Raw genomic sequence first — 16,223 nt, 5'->3', positions numbered from 1 at the left:
CAGACACTTAAGGGCAGCCTCAGACATTTTTATATGACTACTTTATCAAGAGCGGATGTAAATTAAACTTCACATTCATGGTATGGAGGGTGCCTGGGGTGGGGGGTGGGGATTCTATTACCATTCAAAAGTGAAGACTTTTAGGAATTTGGGAAATTTTGGAATGCATTTTGAATGACATGCAGACTTGCATGGGCGGATAGATTCCTCAAATGGTATTCCAGCCATCTGCCACTGTAACACCAGTGGTGCAATTTTATAAATGTTCCTATATCCAGTCACACTGTCAGATTCTGTCCTTATCCTAAAAACCAGTTCCATGTGGTTAAAAAAGTACTTGAAAAGCGCCACTCGCTGCTTTTATTTTGAAATCTGTATGAGGAAGCGATGTTCTCCTCTCAGATGAAACATGGCACTTGTCGGACCTGACACGCTCCGGGGATTAACGGTAACAGAGCAGCGACCTGCGAAGAGGATCGCGAAGCAGGTTAAGCTTTCAGTGAGCGAGTAACCGGGCGGCAGCTTGGCCGGGACGTTACTGCTCTTTTTATTCTGCTTCATTTTCTGCCCTTTTATACATTTTCCTCTTCTCTTTAACTCCTGACTGCAGCAGAGACCCACAGAGTTGAGAGAGGGTGAGCGACGGGAAGAGAGACTCAGAGACAGAAAGAGAGAGAGAGCGAGAGAGAGAGGACAGCAAGAAAGAGAACGGGAGGGAGTGGGTGAAAAAGAAAATCCCAAATTCGATATTAAAAGCTTGTCGAACAAGCCAGGAAATGTACTGGTTTGGATTTTAAGTGCTTAATAACCAACAAACTCTCCCTAACCCGCGAATTTTTCTGGATTAATTTGAGTTTTCCACCCCTTTTTTCCTACCTGGGATATTTTCTGCCTTGCAGCGGAATTCTCCCTGTTTCACCTGCCCTAGGTGAAAGAGGGAGGAGAAGGAGCGGAAGAACAGGCGAGAAATAGAAGACAAAAAGAAGGAAGACAGAGAAGAGGAATGAGACGGGCGGAGGGCTGAGAGAATCACTCCAGTTTTCTCTCGGATCGGATTCTTCCCTTACCAAGCGGATGGAGGGATGAAACCGGGAGAGAAGAAGACGGGGCAGAGTGTGAAAGAGAGAGGAGCGAGAACAAGAGGAGGATGTAGTCGTCGGGCGCTGTGAGAATGCAAAACGGACGCACCCCTCCGGAAGATCGGATTGAACTATAAACCTAAACGGAATTTACAGACAACCAAAGGATATTACGCACATTTACTTCGATATATACGTATATGGGGCATATTTTCGTATTTGGAGCATATTTGTGTGGAATTACAACTATAATTGCCACTATCTTCGCAATAATGGGATTTGGAGAAATAATTGCGCGCTGACAGCCGGTGAACGAAGAAAACCTATCCTTGAAAGAGGTAAAGTTTAAACTCTTTTATTTCTTGTTTAACGCACAAAATGAAGGCTCGGCTTTCTCTTGCCCTCTCTATCTATCCACCTATGCCTCCAACTCTTCCTTCTCTGTGCCTGGGTCTGCTGGAGCCGGGGAATGGTCGTCTGTTGAGGGGTAAAAGAGTTATTTCTAGACTCCCGTGCGCTGACATTTAGTCTGGATGCTGATATGCTGCGGGAAGGAGGCAGAGGGGGTGTAGTTTGATAGCATTGGGTAGGTGGCTGGAGGGCACAGAGAAGGGGCTAGTGCATTAAAGAAAACCACCACTGAGAACATTGCAAGGTCAAAATTAAACCTGGCGTAAGTTACAAAGGCTCTGTGTGAGTCTGTGGAGGTAAAGCCTACATTTTGAGCAGCTCTCTCCGTGTGTGTGTGTGTGTGTGTGTGTGTGTGTGTGTGTGTGTGTGTGTGTGTGTGTGTGTGCACGCGGGCGTTCGAGCCCGCGAGCTCAACCAGAAAGAATGAACAACTTGAGCGTGCGCGCAACGTGCGTCTCCAGCGAGAAGAAAACCCACTAAAATGTCCATGCAGCGGTTATTAAAGCGCGCAGGTATCTGCACTTCAGCACGCCTTTTTGTGCAGTACGCGCCACACCTTTACCTGATACCTGATACCTGAAAATAAATAAAATTAAATCATGCATCAGTGTTTGTGCGCGTGCGTAAAGCAATTAAACCCACACACAATGTAACTAGAACACCACAACGATTTAGCTTTAGTATCCACCGTCTGTCAGTTTCAAATAATGACAGGGATGTTTTGTGTATGTTTGAGACAGCGAAAGGGGGGGGGCGCTACCGCTGAATAGCATAGGCCAGTATAGTTTGTGTGCACAACATAAAAAGTACAATATCTAAATAACAAGAAATTGTATCCATTTATTGATTAATTTCAAGGTTTCTTGCATTTTCAACCCATTGCGCTGATCTTGACTCTGCATCAGAGCAGATTCTGTGCTGGCCCATCAAAAGCTGCTCGGCTGCTGTAAATGTGGCATCCACAAAGATATAAAGTCTACAGGGTGATAGTAGATATGCTTACACAACAGAAGCAAACTGCTAAAACCACAAGCCTTACACATATTTGCTCAGCTCTGGAGTGTGGTCCACTGGCGCTCCATGTAAACATGGTCATCCATGCCTGCAGTTCAAAACCCATCAGTTAAGTTTAATGTTTGTTTTACGTATCATTTTTGACAGTGTGTAGCTGGAAGGTTGAATATCCCTCCAGCCCACAGGAAGTATTTGTATAAAGAAATGAAAGCAGTTTTGAGCTGGCATTGTGCTCCATCCCTTGGCTGAGACTCATTCCTGCATTATAATGTATGAAACACAGAAAAAACACACACAAAATGGCTGCAATGAAAGTGGCTCTAATAATAAAATAACGTTTATGATGGGATATGCTGTTGTTTGTTGCTGTCATTCCAAAAAAAAAAAAATCCTGTCCACAGATGTCCTTTCAGGGGGTTCATTTAAAGCAGAATGAAAATTATTCACCAATTATGTGTATTTTTTTTTTTAATTAATTATGCCTGTCATAGAAAATTTTACTAATCTAACCAAATTTGTTCCCATGTCATCATTACCCTGTCTGTGGGGTTTCTTCTTTTGTCTTTCCCACGGTTCTGCATTTTGCTGGATTGGAGTTTCGTCAGTTTGTACTAGTACAGTACAGTAGCTTGCATTGATTGATCAAGGCAATAAATTTATGCACACGAGCCACTCGTGCTGGTGCTAATGGCCCGTGGATATGGAGGCATTATGCAAATGCATCCCCTGCTCTAGAAAAAGAGTGTGGGTGAATGAGCGAGGAGAGAAACTGGTGATTTTTGGTCCATTTTAGTTGTGTTTAGCCTCCTCTTTATGCCTGAAAGGAGTGGTTTACCATGCCATTAGGTTTTGGATAAATGACACTGCATGTGTGTTACAAACTGAGTTTTCATTTTGAAAGACTTGGAATGAGTTTCTATTAAAGCTACTTCAGAATAGTTGCTGAGGTTTGATTTACCTGGGTTACATCAGTGTAAAATTTATAGCATTTCATGAGCATCTGATGGGCTTGTAAGGCTTGGTTTATGCTTTTGTGTGTGGTGATGTCTATGAAATTTCTCTCAGGCGTAGGTGTGATTCAGAAGCATTATTCTTTACCTTGCATTACCACAACCCCAAAGCAAGGTGGTGAGGCTGTTATTTATTCTTTATTAAGGCCATCTTTTTTCCCTCTGTTTATCTGTCTCCAACTTTTTCCCTCTCTCTTTCCTCTCTCTGTTTAGCTATCTGACAGAGGGCTGCAGGATCCTGCAGAGTGGGTGGTGGAGCTCTAATTCAATTTATTCTACTGCTCAGAGACAGACAGAGAGAGCAGGGGAGATAGTGAGAGAAAGAGGGAGAGGGATGGAGACCACAGATGTTAGGGAACATTTCCTATTAGCAGAGGAGAGGGAGGCCTTATAGGGAGCTGGCCTGACAATGTGACATCTGGAATGCTTCTGCAGCTGTCTGAAATTATGTGTGCATGAGTGTGTGGTCATTATCGAGTGAAAAAACATGTCCTTAAAATGCCATCAGAGTCTGGAGGACCAAACAAAAAAAAACCCCTATTCTTCTGTCTGTTGTTCACTAAACTATCAGCTGAGGCACGCATGAGTGACAGCTCAGAGCTGTCAGACAAAGTGACCGGTGACATTCACTGAGCTCGTTTCTTCCAGTAAAAAACAAGCAGCTGAGATCCTGTTATCTTACAGTATGTTGTCAAAAATACTGCGTGGAAAATAATCTATTAAATGACTTTTCTGTCATAAACCACAGAAGTAAGTAAACCCCCAGTCAAGACTTTTTATTAGATCTTAAAGTAGCTCTTAAAAAGCCAGTATGACTGTGTCAGAGTCACTGTTTCCTAACTGGTTGAGATGTTTCTCATTATGTAATTAGAGCTATTCTTTCTGATTGGTATTGGAGTCTCACGTGGCATTTGTTTGCATTAATCTTCGCTGATAATACCTTATCGCTGAAGTGTGTCTGTCTTATTGCCCCTTAATATGCCCCATAATTAAGCATTTTTCTCAGAGACTGTCGGTGTTCTCTTTATTTTATTAGAACATGTCAAGTTTAATTAGGTGCATTCAGCTATGTATCTGCAATCAGCGATGATGTGCCTCACGATTTGATTTGGGTCCTCATTTCTTGTGTATATGCTTCCATTAAGTGAATTATTATGGAAAGCGGCTGATATACAAATAACACAGCAGCTGGAGGAAGCCAGAGGGAGTGTGGGTTGGAACTGTGCCTCCCATATCATATATTTCCATGTTTTTTTTGTTTTGTTTTGTTTTTTTTATCTCACCAAAATATTGTTGTTTTTTTTCACTCTGACATTAACCACAAATTTGCCTACAATGCATCAATCGTTTGTTTGAAGAATATTATACATAATTCCTGAATGTTAACCCAATTCAGTGGTTTCTGTTTGAGTTTAGAAATTTAGCATTTCAGATCTTAACTACAAAATTCACTGCTCCATTTGCTTAGAAACAAAAGCAAATCCATAAATAATAACTATATAGAATTTACCAGTTAACTAGTTAGCTACTAAGTTACTTAATTAATAGTCTTTCTCTGTAAGGCAGGATTAGTCTTTGGCTGATTGGTAGCTCTAGTTAAGATCCTGATTGAAACTCATTACAAGGTCTGTAATTATTGTTGAATAGATTTGTATAGATTTGTAAAGTTATCTCATCAGCTTCTTAAGTGCAGCTTCAACACACAGTCTTTGTTTGTAGTAGATATGTACTATTTTTCTTCTCATATGGTCTCTTTCTTTCTTACGTAAGTTACATAATGTTCACACCCACATTAGCCACCCCACCCCTCCCCATGCTACCTTTTTCCACACACCTGCTGCTTCACAATCACCTGTGATGTGTCTGACACTGCATCCTGCTTTAGGAAGCCGGTGGGGAGGGTGTTTGGGTGTACGTTTGGCTGTGCGTGTATGATGGTGTGAGCATGAAGACTGTGTGACATGACAGATGTGAGGCATGTTGGGCAATAATGAGCTGTGTGCAGCACAGATAACTGAATGTGACACAATACAGATTTCTGGCTCAGTGCCTACAGCACTGTTACCATGTCTGTGTGTGTATCTGTCAGTCTACTACTGTGAATGACACATATGCATTAGGTACAGGCTGATTAAGTAGACATTCACATTAACCTATGGGCCAGATTTGTTAAGTGGGAAGCATTGGAAAAATGTGATTCCACTCACATGGGAATGCAAAGTTGTGATCTACTTAAAATGTGCTAATTTATAAGCAAGTAATGTAATAGCCAGCATTCAACCAAGACCAGGGGGCAGCTAAAGAAGAATTGATTTGTTTTTGAATTTAAATGTAAACTGTTAAAAATTGCTTGAGGTTGTGTGTTAAGTGTTTGTGCTCTTTGGGTAAATCTGTCTGCTCCAGAGGAACTCAGGACTTAGCCATAGGAGGGCGTCAATTACAGTACAATCAGATTCTGACCCATCCATTTATTAATCCAATTACTGTTATTGTAAATCTGTGAATCACATTCATGTACTTGGGTGATGAGGGCGATGATTTAGTGAAGAGCTGCAGAACAAAAGTAAAGTTTTGCCACTTTGCTCACAGCTTCAAGCCATCCATATGTGCTGATTATGCATCTATCCAGCAATTGTTCCCCATCTTTGAAAACACCAGCAAGTGCAAAAACAAGACTTGTTTTTAAAAAAAGATTCAACACAGTAAATACTGAGCCATGAATTTAGTAAATCACGCTTGTGAGATTCATTTAAACGCTCTTCTTCTAAAATTTTGTATACTGAAAGCACAATTCGTTATTTCTCGTTGAATGCATATGTAATAAATCCTACAATTAAAAGCTTTAAACGATTAGCTACCAAGGAGGAGCACCATTAATTCATTCTTGTAGGCTTAAATATTACCAGGCTGTTACACATTAACATTAACACGCTGTAAACATTAAACAGACAAATTTGAAATCACGCAGGAAAAATTGATTAATAACAAACCCCTAATGTTTTATTTCCCAACGTGCTGATCACCTTTAATCAGCTTACAATCTCTTGAGTCTGTCATTTCTGGTTGAACGACCAATCCCCCAGCTCCAGGCTTCTGCTGACACCTATCAAAGATATGTCTCTGCAATTTAAAACTGTGAAAACCAAAATTCCAAAAGCATTTCTGTCTGGAGAAATGTGTGTGTCTTCACTAAGTGGGCATTTTTAAATCTTCATTTTAAATGACTTTCTGCTTCCTAAGTTAAAGAGCATCCTTTGTGGTCCTGTGATGATTAGATATTGTGAGCCCTAAGCTCTTACTCCTGAACTAAGTTTACCCTTGTGGATTCTGTTACTGAGTATTTTCAAAATTAGAAACTGCATTTTCAGCATTTTGCCTCCATCAACCTGATGTACATGACAAAGTTAGTGATAAAGTTCATTATCCGGAGTAAATGCATCTAATTATGTAAACTAATAGAGTACATAAATTAAATAACCAGCACATGCAATCTCATTTTCAGTAATTTGAATACAGTGAAAGAATTGCCAAGTTGCAGCACAAGCATTTTAGCATATGCATAACTGTTTTTACTGTCAACACAAGACTAATTACAAATATTGCAGAACTGTTTTTATCAGGACACTTCAGCAGACATGCACTCCATCTGTGAAACTGGACCACACGCTGCAAAACACTGCATTAGCTTAACCCTTCTGCCATCCTTTAAAAAACTCACACCCATCACCCTAGGGACCATTCTCAGCCACGCCATAAAAAGACCATATATCCATATTTTATTCCACTTTAAATTAGCCAACCTTGTAAAACTACTTCTCCCTGAAATATTCATGTAAAGTTTTAATTATATTTTCGTTGTTTTAACCCTTCAAATCCCAGTGTTATTACATGAGCGCCCTGTGTTATAAGCCCCAAAAACCAAAAAACGAAACTAAATATTTCCACAAAAAACCAGTTGAAGTAATATGTGATTGTCATTATAAGTAGGCCTTTAGATGGACCAAAGATTGGCACCAACATACATTTTGACCTGCCATTATTTTTTTTGCATTTTTTTGCAATTTAAAAATTAAAACTTCAAGGCCCTGAGTCTTCATTGACATCCAAGAAAAGAAGAAAAAATAAAATCATATGATGATAATTTGGGGTTGAAAAATAGCGTTTATAATGGAAGTCAATGGGCAGAAAATGGTCCCCAGGGTGATGGGTGTGGGGATTTCTGCTGCTCAGCCATTTTAGGCTGATTTAAGGAATTCACACTGGAATATTAACATTGACAGGTAAAAACTATCCTGTGGCAAGTTTGGTTATATTCCACTGAACACAGTGGAAATGGCAGCCATTTAACACATAGCAGTGGCACAAAAAGGTCCCAAGAAGGCAGGAAGGTTAACACAGTCCTATGCACAGTCCTATGGTATAGTAGCTTTCTGAACCAGTCCCAATAGTGAAGTGTGTGGAACATTTTATAAATCAGGATGCTTTGTAGCATTTTCCTTTCAAAATATTATGAAATTTCTTCTCCAGACATTGACGAGAGGATAAGACTGAGACACAGATATTTGATAACATCTTCTGACCTATAGCACCTTGGAAGTAATTTTTAATGTCAGTTCAGTAAGATATTACCTGGACTTAATGATTTCCCATGGAGCATTAGCCATTTCCAACCTCACCATCCTCTGCCTACAGAACGGCTGACAGAATTGAGTTTGTGCAACTCTAGATGGCTGTGAGTCCTCAGCCTCCGATAACAAAGCATTGAGACAATGTGTGCATGGTTTGTTTTGCTAATCCTGTTTTACAAATTTGTATTTGTATGTTCTCCCCAACTGTCATGTCTTGTGTACCATGCAGGAGTGTCACTTCAGTGTCTTACATAAAAAAAAAAACTTCTTGTATGAAAAGTTTCTTTCATGACAGTACCACTTTTTTCACAATAGAATACACATCAGAAACACAGAAAATGGTGATGCTATATTTTGTTTAATTAGAAGCATGTGTAGTTCCCCAGCAGACTGTGTTTTTTTTTTTAAGTTATCCAAAAACACACTTACCTGAAAAAAGTATACACTGGCTTGATATAGAATTATGAAACGAGTAGCCAAAAGGTGAACAAACAACACCAAACACTTGGCATTTAAACAGGGACCACAATCCATTGCCAAAGACAACATTTGAGAGCACTTACTCACACTGTGTTGAAAGAATAGTGTTTAAAGTGGTTAATTACTCCACAGCCTCATCCCCCTTTCTGTGTAAATGCTTTCATCAAGGTGGATTCCTAAATATCAGCTTTTGCAGTATACAATACTGCATTGCTGGCCTAACTTTAGGTGTATTTTTTTTTAAACTTGTTGGAAAAGTCTCTGCTAGGCCATTCCCCTAAAAGAGTGCTTTCACAGTTACCTTATCAAGTAAGATGGAAGTTAAAACCACTATGAATATTCCTCCCTTTTCACAAAGCTGGTTGTGAAAGTTGGAGATTTCAGAAAATGAATAAAATGCTATATGCTGTATTGGACCTTGAAGATCAGATATATGCTATATTTCCACTGGTTTACATAGACCGATCAGGCATAATGCTATGGCTACCTACCTAATATTCTGTTGGTCTCCCATGTGTTGGGGAACAACACGTTATGTGCCAAAGCATCCCTGCCCTGTCAGGAGCACTCCTTCACTAGACCCCTGAACATGTGCAGTCATATCTGGCACCAACATGTTAGCAACAGACCCTGGGACTTCCATGGATTGGACTTGTTTGTCCAGCACATCCCACAGATGCTCGATTAGATTGAGAGCTGAGTAGTTTGGAGTCAACACCACAAACTCTTTGCTGTGCTCCATTTCTCAGCCATTTTTACTTTGTGAGTGGGCTCTTTATCCTTCTGAATGAGACCACAGCCACCAGGGTGTAATCTTTCCATGAAATGGTGTACATGGTCTGCAACAATGCTTAGGTAGGTGGTACGTGTCTTTGTCCCGTCTTCATCCGCTCACCCCCAACCGCCCCCAGATGGCTGCCCCTCCCTGAACCTGGTTCTGGTGGATGTTTATTCCTGGTGAAAGGGAGTTTTTCCTTCCCACTGTTGCCAAAATGTTTGCTCATAGGGGGTCATATGATTGTTGGGGTTTTCTCTGTTTTCTTTGTATTGAGTCTTTATCTTACAGTATAAAGCGCCTTCAGGCGACTGTTGTTTTGATTTGGCGCTATATAAATAGAATAGAATTGAATTGAATTCAGTTGAATTAGATATCAAAGTAAAATGCACATGGATGGCAGGACCCAAGGTTTCCCAGCAGAACTTTGCTCAGAGCATCACACTGCCTCTACCACTTTGCGTTCTTTCCATAGGGTATTCTTGCGCCAGGTGTTCCCCAGGTAAGCAACGCACATGCACACAGCCATCCTCGTGATTAGGGATGGGTATCGTTTAGGTTTTATCCGATACCGGTGCCAAATCGGTACTTTTGAAACGGTGCCGGTGCTTAAACGGTGCTCGAACCGGTGCTTAAAGAATGGAGAACACAAACTTTGTCCAAAAACCTCTCATGTTCAGCTGGTTTTTTTTGTAAAAAGATAACAATGTGTGCCTTTTCTGCAGCTATGTGGCATATATGGTATCACTCTTGGCTGGAAGCAGTGCTTAATCAATGGGAAAAACACAAACTTTGTCCAAAAACCTCTCATGTTTAACTGTTTTCCACTTTTTCTTTGGTCATTTTAGCCTTTTTGGCCAGGGTGAAGGGAGTATCTGCCATCAAACAAGAAGACAGCCGCATGTAGCTATGACGATGTTTGCTAGTTCACCTTACCTGCATTAATGTAATAACGTGGTTAGCCTACTCAACGTAAATTACACACGAACAACATGAAGCTACTCATGCAGAGAAGAACGGCTGCTGCTGCCATCATCATTTCTGCTACACTGGCAGGGCTAGGGGGCAGGACTCTATTCTTCGGGTTTTTGGGGGATGTTCCTCCGGGTCCGATAACTGGCAACCCACCCGACGTACACGGTGTGAGGTCTCGCAGCAAGCTATCAAATACGGCGCATTTCTCGGCTTTTTAAAAAAACGCTATGCGTCGCCAGCTGTTTAATCGGATTCTTGGTGTTACCTCCTTTGACAGTATCACAGTATCAGCTTAAAGCACTTGTTGCAGGCTGCTGAGTTTGCATATTTTGCTGTGAAGTACAGCCAGACTTTCGACCGCTTCGCCTTGGGCATTTTTAATCTGTAGCTCTGCTCTAACAGAACGTACGTACCTGGCCCCGCCTACTATCCTCGGAAACGTAAAATGATTGGCTAGAAGTGTATCACAGCTCAGGAAAAAAAAGCACCGAAATAAAGCACCGAAATGTGCGCTGCTTTTCGGTCTGGTTACTACCGTTTATGTCAGAACCGGTGCCATCATGGCACCGGACACCGGTACCCATCCCTACTCGTGATGGAAAAGAAAATGTGATTTATCAGACTAGGCCATCTGCTTCTATTGTTCTGAAGCAGGGTAGGCAGTTAGAGCTAGGCGAGTCTCCTCGCTACTGGCTAAAACTAGTTTCATAAGCTTAATTACAGAAGAAACAACAAATACATCCAAAGAAGATATTGACTACTTGACTGTCACTTCTTTTAAAACTAGATTATAAAAAAAAATTAAACAACTTTGTGTAAAAGTACTGAAGCCAACAAGTATAGTTTGTTGCTCTTCACATGTATACCAAGGGCTATAAAGGGCTACAATTTCTACACTGTACAGAAAGGTGGATGGCTTAAAACAGCACAGTCAAAAGACAATGCAATAATGCCTTGCCTTCTTTATGGCTTGTGCTACACAACATTTAAAGCTATATTATGGAGCTACACCTTTCAGGACAATGGACGTTAACATGAAGCAAGTAGTCATTTCAGCACCACGGACAGCTCAGTGTGCTCCAGTAGTTTGACTGTTTGAGGCTACAAACAGGTTGTAAAGGCTTTAAAGAGTTCAGTGATGGTCAACTGATGTTTTTGTTTGTTTGTTTATGCTTCTCTCTCTCTCTCTCTTGACGCAGGGCTGAAAACCGAGTAGATTAAATGGTGCATTTAATTAAGAGGCTTGGGATCAGGAAGTCAGAGATCAGTGTTGGTTCTTGCCAACTATAGCTACATTTAGCCTAGCTTGTTAGTGCATGCCATCTGTTCACACGCAGATTAACGCTACACAGCAGGCCGGCCCGTAGCAATAGGTGCATTTTGCAGTGCGACAGAGTATAGGTTGCTGTTTAGCAGACTTGAATTCCTTGGGAAGTCTTTGGGTTAAATGTACTAAAAGGTCATCTTTTTAAGTTGTAATTATTAATACAATACAATGGAGGTCATGATTGTGTTGTTTTTTCCTTTTGAGCTATGACATTGTGTCTCATTAAACTCCCCAACTCCAAGTTAATAAAATAAATGCTTCTTGTGAAAGTGCAGAGCTGAAAATATTATATTCAATGCACAGTTAAATCTCATTTGCATCCATATGTGCTGGTTGTTGTTTAGGGTTCCATGCTGATTTGTTTTCTTTTACTCTTATGTGAAGCCTGCACATAATAGTATGTTTTAGGGTGCTTTTGCTTTCACTTGAGGTTTTATCCATCTGCTTTATAAGCAATAACGACCTCCAAATCACTGCATCCCACTTAGCTAGCTTTTACACCAAATACTATAAATAGCACCCAGCTAATCCTAGTTGCTGGCTATATCTTTATTTATTTCTTTACTCTTTCTGCTTGGCAGTAACCTGAGCTCAGCAAGCTGCATCCCAGCAACAAACACTTCAAAATCTGATGACTTGATATGTGTGGCTAAGGGATATTGATATGGTTAGAGGCATTTTCCAAAAACTTTGAGGATGCTGAGCAGTTAATTATTTTGGGGGGAAAAAAAAACAGCTGGGGCACAGTGTAGCAAGTCTAAAACAGATTGCTTGGACAGCGACTGAGCTGTGTGTTTGCATTAGATTAGAAAAAACTGTACATATAGAGGTTGAAGTTGTGGAAGCATTTTTGCAAGTATTTTGTAGGATTTAAATCTCCTTCAAGGAATGTGATTAAGCATATTAGCCCTGCACAGTTCACTTGACCATTTTGCAATCTTCAAAAATACATATTTCTTTAACCTTGTGTTGTTAGTGTAGAAGACAGTAAGGCAGGATTCACGCAGTTTAATGCGTCTTTGCTCTCACTTAGTTTGAACAAGGTGATGTTGTGTGTTGTTGAAATGAATCATGGATCCAAGACTTTGTCTTGCGTGCTCTGCTTGCACTCAAAGTTGACGTTTTTTTGGGCAGCTGCTGCTAGCCAGTCAAATTACAGAATGAAAATAACACCACAGGAGCAGGGCTCCTGCAGTTCAACAGAATATGTAAATAAGCAAATAGAGAGCCGAGACAAAATACTTAAATATTTTAAAATGCCATGATTTTTTGTTGACAACAAACTATTACAGCTGCTCTTTTTGGTGGTTAGATCAAATGAATCCATAGATCAGCAGATACTCTTTATGGTCTCTCCCCCCGCCTCTGTGTGTGTGTGTGTGTGTGTGTGTGTGTGTGTGTGTGTGTGTGTGTGTGTGTGTGTGTGTGTAATTTAGTATTGATAAAAAGTGTTTCTCAGCCTTATTATTTTCTAACAAAGCTGACTGTGTCAGAGCTGTCAAAACTTTGGCTGATAATGAACCTCATACTGTAGACTGTCTGTAGATCCTTCATGCGCGTCAGTCAGAATGGCTTGATCTATCTACCACTCTGCTTTCTCACAAACATAAGCACAAACAGAAACAGAAAAAAAGAGTTGTTTTAACATACTTCTATCTTTATAGCCTTATCTGCACTTGTGCTCTTAGTACAAAACAGACAATTTACACACAGGGAGCCGTGGCTGAAGTTTCGCATTTTGCTCTTGGTCTTAATTATTTGGACCTGAGGAGCAGTGGGATCAGTATTTAGATGTTTTATGGTTACATAAGCTTTGAGGGCCAATGAATATTCTAATCTTGCAGAGTAACAGATGTGAACCATGTCCAAACGTATTTTAAAAACACTAACCTGTTATTAAGACACAACAGTTGCCAAAGGGCGTAGAGTGTGGCTAGACAGCTTCCAGAATGAGGAAGCTGTGTGGTATTAAGAATGGGTTTACTATTCTCATGCTTTGTATCTGTTGCATAACATTTTGTGGAATAACAGATGGGAATTATAGTGATTTATTAGTTGGCAGTTAATACTGTAACATTAAAGCTTACATATGAATAAACACAAATTTTTTTTCCATTAATGCAGCAGACTTAAAAAACTGCTAATAATCTCCACTCCTTGAAAATGGTAGACCGCTCTGCCTTTTATATTTTGCCATACATGATATTTAAATGTAAGTGTACTTAATCTTTTTTCTCATTATGCCAATAAAGTTATGTCACATGTGGCACAATGCTTGATGAGACACTTTGTATGTAAGAACATTTGTCAGGGCTCTAGACTAAGTTTTTGCCACGGTTGCACTGGTGCACCTAAATTTTTTTTGTTAGGCGTACCCAAATTTTTCAACCGCATCGCTTAACATTGCAGTTTTACATGTGCACTTTTTTGGGGGGGGGGAATGCTGTCCATGCAGACAAAATTGATTTGTAAATGATTAAGTAACAATCTTGGGCTTAAAGTGCTTTAATATTGCCTACAATATTGCCAAAGAGTGCCAAACCTAATCATAATCTCGGCCTCCTCTGATGACCTGGTTGCTGCTGCCTGCCGCTGAAAGGCAGTGGGGAGAGGGGACACTTGGGCAGTGCATTTATCGCAGCAGATAATGTGTTTTCTGGATACACTGTGCTTTTTCAGCGTTCAAAGATTGATGGCACCGTGTCAGAGCACTGGCTATGAATTTCAGACGTATTAGGCCTTAACAAAAAAGTTATCAATCGTTCTTTTCAACTTTTCTCATTACCCACAGGAAGGAGATTTTCCTGGCCTGGCTTTTTATAGCAGGTAACCTTAAAAATATTCTGCAATATAAAGAAAGTATAAATTTCTTCAGTATTGAACAGCAGAAATTAGGCTTTCTGAGGTCATTTAAGTAAAAAAAAGATAGCGGTCGACAGCGCTGTAAATAATGTTAGACTGGTGGGTAATAAGCGAATGAATAATGTAGAAAACAGAGATTTGAGATGGGAAACTGTTCTTGAAGTACACACAGAGAAAGAGAGCTGTGCGTGAAGTGCGATTTTTATCGTGGTGGAAGCAAGACAGCAAAAGTAAGAGGGAATTCATGACAAAGTTTATCAAATGTGAAGCGTAGTTTGCTGCTTCTTTTGCTGCTGGTTAAGTGAATTTTGGTTGGAGAGAGATAAAACCTGCAGCTCAGAATCTAGCGCAAAAAAAGACGCAAACACAGCTCTCACCCGACGCATCAGAATCAGTGAGCTGTTGACTTTCAGCCCCAATGGCGTGTCCGTGTACGTGCCGTCGGGTGAGAAAGCCGAGAAAGAGAAAGCTGATTCTGATGCGTCGGGTCGGCGCTCTGTGTCTACGTCTTTGTGTGGAATCCGTTTATCTGCTCTCATTTGCTGTTTGGTGGTTGTTGAAATAGTTTCGTGAGCTTTAACCTGAGATTCTGGCGTTTTTGGCAAAATACATTTATATTCAAAAGTCAATTCACGATTTAATGAATCGATATCACTTTATTCAAGCTACTCACCTCTCTCTATCCACCGGCACTTTAAAACATACAGACGGACTACATGAATATCTGGAACCCGACCAATCAGAGAGGTCCTGCCCCTGACTATCTCTGATTGGTTTAGACCACAATAGGGGCATGTGTCTGTTGTTGACCACACAGAGACGTTCAGAGTTGCAGAGACTTTTTTTTTTTTTTACTCGAACAGTTGGTCACACAAGTTTTCTTTTAGTCGCACTATTGGTCGCACTCTAGAGCCCTGTTTGTACATTAAAACAAATATGTTATTATAAAGGAATTCATGTTAGGGAACTGCAACATTGTGGTTTGTATGAGCATCCACTACTATAGTTTGCAAACATTAACTTATGTGCAGACTTGTATCACAATGCCCAAAATAGATTTTTGCTTTTTTTCCAGATTAAATCAGTAAGGTGCTAGTTTAAAATTGATGGAGAGGCCTTGTAAGATTGATATCATGACTTGCAATCTGTATCAGGAGTGTCTGTTGTGCAGGAAGGGCTGAAAAAAGCATGATTAATGGAGAAGATGCAGGGAGTAGCAGAGTGTGGATTCATGAAGCACAAACACACATTCTTTCCTGCAAGTGTGTGTACACACACACACACACACACACACACACACACACACACACAAAGCATCTACTTATGTAGGCAACTATTTGCACACGCACAAACATAGCAAGTAGGCTGATAAAAGGATGTACCACATTGCTGCAGCTGTCCTCTGGGAACTAAAGTGGAGGCTTGATACAGCCATTTACCATCACCACACAATGACTCAGCACATTTACAAGATATGGACTGGGCACACTTTTTTGCATACATTAACTCATTCACTGCCATTGACGTCTATAGCCGTCAATTGCAGTGAATGAGTCAATGGGTTTAACTCATTCACTGCCAATGGCTGGCAGTGAATGAGTTAAGAGTAATTCTTGGTAGGTTTTGATCTCAGTCTTGATTACAACTGGGTGTGGTTATTGT

The 16,223-nt window shown here is 40.4% G+C and overlaps 1 protein-coding gene across 1 annotated transcript in view; it reads left to right on the top strand.

The window, feature by feature from the left end:
- The first annotated feature begins 421 nt into the window (after positions 1 to 421).
- LOC146646446 (leucine-rich repeat and fibronectin type-III domain-containing protein 5-like) overlaps positions 422 to 16,223 on the top strand; it is a 139,111-nt gene continuing 123,309 nt past the window's right edge. Inside the window, exon 1 of the mRNA XM_085391163.1 lies at positions 422 to 1,417. The gene's annotated coding sequence lies outside the window, so the exon portion shown is untranslated. The remainder of the gene's footprint in view (positions 1,418 to 16,223) is intronic.

This window comes from Rhamphochromis longiceps, linkage group LG19 (assembly GCF_057381845.1).
Source record: "Rhamphochromis longiceps isolate RC_006_pf linkage group LG19, R_longiceps_female_GT1.1, whole genome shotgun sequence".
NCBI lineage: Eukaryota > Metazoa > Chordata > Actinopteri > Cichliformes > Cichlidae > Rhamphochromis > Rhamphochromis longiceps.
The sequence above is the reverse complement of the archived record's forward strand: the minus strand, read 5'-3'. Positions and strand labels throughout refer to the sequence as shown.